Consider the following 6,000-nt stretch of genomic DNA (forward strand, 5'->3'; position numbering starts at 1 on the left):
GTCTCGCCCTCTCACCCAGTGCAATGGTGCAATCTCGGTTCACCTCCACTTCCTGGGTTCAAGTGATTCTCCCACCTCAGCCTCCCAAATAGCTGGGATTACAGGCATGTGCCACCACACCTGGCTAATTTTTGTATTTTTAGTAGAGATGGGGTTTCACTGTGTTGGCCAGGGTAGTCTCAAACTCCTGACCACAGGTGACCACTCCTGCCTGCCTCAGCCTCCCAAAGTGCTGGGATTACAGGTTTGAGACACCATACCAGGTTCATCTTTTGTGGAAGAGAATTAATAGCTACTGTGAAATCTTTCCTCTGGTAGAGAAATTTAAAATTTATTTAAAAAGTTAAAGGTAACTAGTAATAGGATAAAAATAGAATTTATCCAAATTTCTAAAAGAACAAAGAGAGTGAGCAAGAGATGTTGTGTGTAATATTAACGTAGCAAGAAGAAAGAACAAAGAAAATCCCGAGATAGAAAAGCTAGGAAGCATATATAATATGATCAGATCGGTAAGTAGGCACAAATATATCTGTGTTCTTGTTAATCATGAATCGGCTTAACTGCTCCTTTAAAACACAAAATCTGACTAAAGGCTTATAAGAAACACACCCAATAGTGATTTATATCACTATTAAGCAAAAGCCCATTGCTCAGTAAATGCAAACCAAACAAAACCTGGGGAGGTGATACAATGAGGAGAAAACGAAAATTCACGACAGAAAAGAAATTAATATATACACAGGATCATTTTAGTCAAAACTATGAGAAATATAAGAAAAACTACAAGGACAAATGTATAATTCCTTTGTATTGGTAGATTGTAACATTAATGGCCCCCAATGAAGCAAACTTCCCATTACCCCGTCCTTGTGTAGTCCCCTCCCACATGGACTGTGGGTTTGGCCATGAGACTTACTTTGGTTGATGGGACATGAGTAAAGAGAATGATGCATGCAGACACTTCATAAACTCCTGTGCATTAGGGCTTGTGCTCTTGGAATGTTTCTGCATCATGAACAGCTGCCAATCTAGTCTACTAGAGGCTGACGAGGGGCCGCATGGGGCACCGCCCCCATTACTGAACACAGCCCCTCACCCCACCTACCAGTTGAATTTGGGTGTAAGAGTGAACCCAGTCAACCCACAGAATTGTGAGAAATAACAAAATGCCATTGTTTTAAGTCACTAAATTTTAGTGGGGCTTGTTATGCAGCAGTAAGCAATGACCACACTTTGTCAAACCCAAGCATCTCTTTCTGTCTATGGCTTCTCAAAAGGAAAGAAATTAAGTAAAATTATGATTAATTTGAATAATTTGTTCAATATAATTAATAAATACAAATCAAAATTTTCTACTCTGTAAATATATATTCCTTTCAAGTATCTTTAGAAGATTTTTAAGAAATGATCATATGCCAACCCTCAGGATCTTAAGTAATTCTAAGAAAACACTTTTTAGGTTATAGCCATTGACTATAATACAATTAAACTAGAACTTAATAACAAAAGGACAACTTAAACATCTAATCACTTGGAAATAAATTTTTTTATCCATATTATTCTCAGATCAAAGAGAAAATGAATGCTACAAAATGATTATGAGAGCAAAATCAAAACATTTGGGATTCAGCTAAAGCTATATGCAAAGAAAAATTTGTAGACACAAATTTTCTTTTATTATCAAGAAACAAAACTCACTAAAGTAACAAAAAGTAACTGAAATGAGAAGGAAAAAGCAATAAAGTAAAACTAAGGAAGGCAAAAAAATAGATTTACAATTAAAGCATACCTTAATGAATTTAAAGATTGGAAAGCAATGCAAGAGCATTTTGAAAATAATGAAACCATGACAAGACTAATCATGAACAGTAGTGAGAAAATTAAAAATGCACAATGTTGGGAATGAGAAGTGGCATAGAAAAGGTATTTTAATTATAAGAAAATGTGTAATTGAATGTTAATGAATTTTAAAATGTTATTTAAATTAATAAATTTTCCAGGAAAATGTAATTGCTAAACCGACTCAAGAGCTAGAAAACTTGAAAAGACTAATCATCAAAGAAGAAAGGGATATATTGTTAAATAATTACTCTATAAAAAAGGCCTGTTCCAGAGTTATACTGTGGATTTCTTTTCACTCAAGAAATTTCATGTTCTTGCTGTTTAAAATATTCTAGAACATTAAAAAAGAATGAAAAAGGTCCCCATTCAGCTTCTGAAACTAAAGGAATCCTGATACCCCAAACTAACTAAATTAGCAAAAACAAAAAGCAAAAAAGAAAACAAAAGACCGATCTGACCTAAGAGTATGGGTGAAAAAGGTAAGTAAAATGCTACCAAATCAAAGCTCAAATGGCATGAAAAATCATACACTGTGACGAAGTAGAGTTTGTTCTAGTAATTCAGGTAATGTTTCATTAATATAAATAATTACATCTTAAAATAAAAGATAAAACTGATAATTATCTATAGTGGCTGGAAAATTTCTTTGTTAACTGGAAATAGGGTATTTCATTTATGTAAAGAATACCTCTGTCAAATCAGTGTTGATAAAATCCTTTATATTAAGACATTTGGAGTATTCTTATTAATGGGACCAAACACGGATGACAATTTAACCACAATTATATAACATTTTCCATACAGTTAGATTTGTGGTGAAGAATCTTAAGGTTTTTTGATACTGAGTTCATTTATGCATTCTTTTCCCCACTTCAAACAAGGTATTGTTTGAAATAATACTTTTATCATATGGCAAATTATTTAATATTCTTGGGTCCATCCTCCCCGCCCCACCCCCGGATTTATATTCTGTATTAATTATATGTCTATCTCTGTCCCCTCCCACAACTTCACACTGTTTTGCATTAGTTTAACTTCATAATATAAATTATTGATTTTTCAGGTCACCTACACCTTGGAGAATCTGGTGAAAACTGTGAACTGTTTTGCCTGCTACTCCCATATATATTTATGTTTATATCCATGTCTCTATATACCAAATTGCACATATTATTATAGGTATTTATAGACTCTCTGAAATTTATAATGGATCCCAGGTTAACAACATCTGCAGTAAATATTCATCTATACTTATTCTAGCACATTTACATTTTACATTTTTCGCTCTTTAATTCAATGGAAATGTATTTTGATGACTATTTACAATATATTCCTAAAAATGTACAGTATGATCCAATTTTTGTCCCTCCCCATAAATATGTTCTATACATGCACAGAGAAACAGACAGAAAGCTACAGATACAGCAAAATGTTTCAATACTATGGGTGGTAAAAGTGAGTGATTCTTTGTCTATTCTCTGCTTTTCTTTATTTAAATTTTCCACAATGAATATATTTTGCTTTTGTAATAAGAAACAGATTAATTTCTTTCAGAAGGAAAAGCAGTGAGAATGGTTTGGTTGGTTACAGAGCTACAGGGAATGAGAGGTGGGAGAGTTTCTCTTCCTTTGTGGGTAGAGATGATTAGGGGGTCGTGGAGAGTGAAGTTTGAACATCAGCTGTTTGCACTGGTGCACCAGGGCAGGCAGGAATCAGAGGCTGTCTGGGCCAATCTCACTGCCTGGACACAGGCGCCTCAGTGTGAACCGGGGCCTGTGATGGGCCGATACTGCTGGTTCCTGGAACAAGGGCCCTGTGTCTTCCACTGTCCAACACAAAGGACAGAGGTCCCCTGTTTACTTTGGATTAGAAATGTTCAAATGAAGGACAGCAACAACATTTGAGTTTTTTCTCTTTTCAGTTTCTTACAAAAAAAAAATTGTAGTAAGTCGGAGATTTTTTTTGGCATCTTCTGTGAATAAAATCAATCAGACTAGATTGCTGAAGGAGTCTTAAAGAGCTTCCCTTGTTTCCTGTGTTTTTTAGATTTATGGCTTAAAGCTTAAGAAGTAGCAGTGACTGACTAGGCCTCTGAATTGTCCATTCATTTCCCAAGAAATGGGGCATTCCCAATTCCTTGGTCAGTTGGGCCAAGTGACCTTTGACCTTTGGCAATAAGCTCATTCTAGGCGGGAAGTACTGACATAATTATGGAAACACTCCTTCCTTTTGTCCAACCTCCCACACTTCGAAATACTCCTTTCCTTTCAGATGCTCATTCAAAACCCCCCTCAATAGACCTGCTAAGACATAGAGTTTTTATCAGACATAGAAGTCTTTAAATCCCACTTCTTTTTATCTCGAGTTTCTATTGGCCACCAGCAGGAATGCAGAAAGATAAAGTGTAGTAAATCCTCATTTAACATCATTGATGGGTTCTTGGAAACCGCAACTTTAAGAGAAATGACGTATAACAAAACCAGTTTTACCATAGGCTAATTGATATAAACAAGAGTTAAGTTCATATGGCATATTTCTGGTTACAAAAACATCACCAAACTTCTGAATCATGACCAAAACACTTCTAGTATTAAACATTGAAATAAATGTGAGCTATACTTACATTTAAGAAAGATGAATAAAAACAAGTAAGATTATTATTTACCCACTTATTCCAGCTCAGGGGAAGGGGTGGCTGGAACATATCCTGGCAGCTCAGAGCACCAGGCGGGAACCAGCCCTGGACAGAGCACTGGCCCACCGTAGGGCACTCACACACACACCCACACTCACTCAATGGGGCTTTGTAGACACAACAAGGAACCTGACATGCACATCTCTGGGATGTGGGAAGGAACTGGAGAGCCTGGAGAAAGCCCACACGGACACAGGGAGAATGTGCAGACTCCATTCAGACAGTGGCCCTAGCCAGGTATTGATTTTTTTTCTCATCAACATTATAACAAAACGACAGTGAACAAAACATTATTTGAGGACCCACTGTGAGCCAACAGATTTTAAGATAGAGCCAAGCTCACACAAAGAAAATCCCCAAAACATAAGTCATTTCTTTACACATCACGTTTTTCGAATTCCAATGAGAACAAGCATTTATTCCCCCACAGGTAGATAAGTGATGTTGAGAGCAGAAGTGATTGCTCTGAGAAACTGTCGGAAAACCAAGAGTCAGTAAAGTCAGTAATTTATTTGGCGATTCATGCTTCAGGGGACAGGAGCCATTTGTTGGGCTCCACGCTCACTTTAGAACCTTTTGTTGGCCGGGCGTGTAAGCCCAGCACTTTGGGAGGCCGAGGCAGGTGGATCACGAGGTGGAGATCGAGAACATCCTGGCCAACATGGTGAAACCCCGTCTCTACTAAAAATACAAAAATTAGCTGGGTATGGTGGCGTACCCCTGTAGTCCCAGTTACTTGGGAGGTTGAGGCAGGAGAATCCCTTGGATCCAGGAGGCGGAGGTTGCAGTGAGCTGAGATCACGCCACTGCACTCTAGCCTGGCGACAGAGTGAGACTCCATCTCAAAAGAAAAAAAGCAACCTTTTGTTACTTCCTTTCTCTGGGCTGTGTTGTCTCTCTCCTTGCCGCCCCACTTGGGCTTGTTCTCCTACCACCTTCTCCTTTCCCTCTTGTCCTCTCTCTCTTCCTATTTCTCACTGTCTCTCTGTTTACCAGCAATAGGAGAAAGTAAGCACCTATAATATATTTTATTTAATGTTAACATCATTGATTTTAAGAGATCTTTATGTCGTCATTTTTTCTTGTTTTAATTAAAAACCTAAATTTAGTTGACCTTTATTCAGATATAATTCACTTAACCTTTTTCCCACTGTATGTGCACGTATTTTAAATTAACAACAATCCTTTGACTTCTGTGCTGATCCGAAAGGTGTTTTATCCTGCCATTTTATTTCTTACTGTTAGACAACTGACCTCTAGTGTGTGTGTGTGTGTGTTTTCTTGCCAGCATTTTTATAAACTTGACAATGTATGTTTGCAAATATAGTAGTAAGTAACTCAGCATAATCCAGTTCTTGCTCATGACACAGACTTCACCTATGCTCTGAAACTGCACCTCAGATCTGAGAAAAATGTGCCCGCCCGGTCCTTGACTTACGTATCACTAAATATCTGGCCAGCAG

The sequence above is a fragment of the Trachypithecus francoisi genome, unplaced genomic scaffold, assembly GCF_009764315.1.
Source record: "Trachypithecus francoisi isolate TF-2019V2 unplaced genomic scaffold, Tfra_2.0 Lachesis_group17, whole genome shotgun sequence".
NCBI lineage: Eukaryota > Metazoa > Chordata > Mammalia > Primates > Cercopithecidae > Trachypithecus > Trachypithecus francoisi.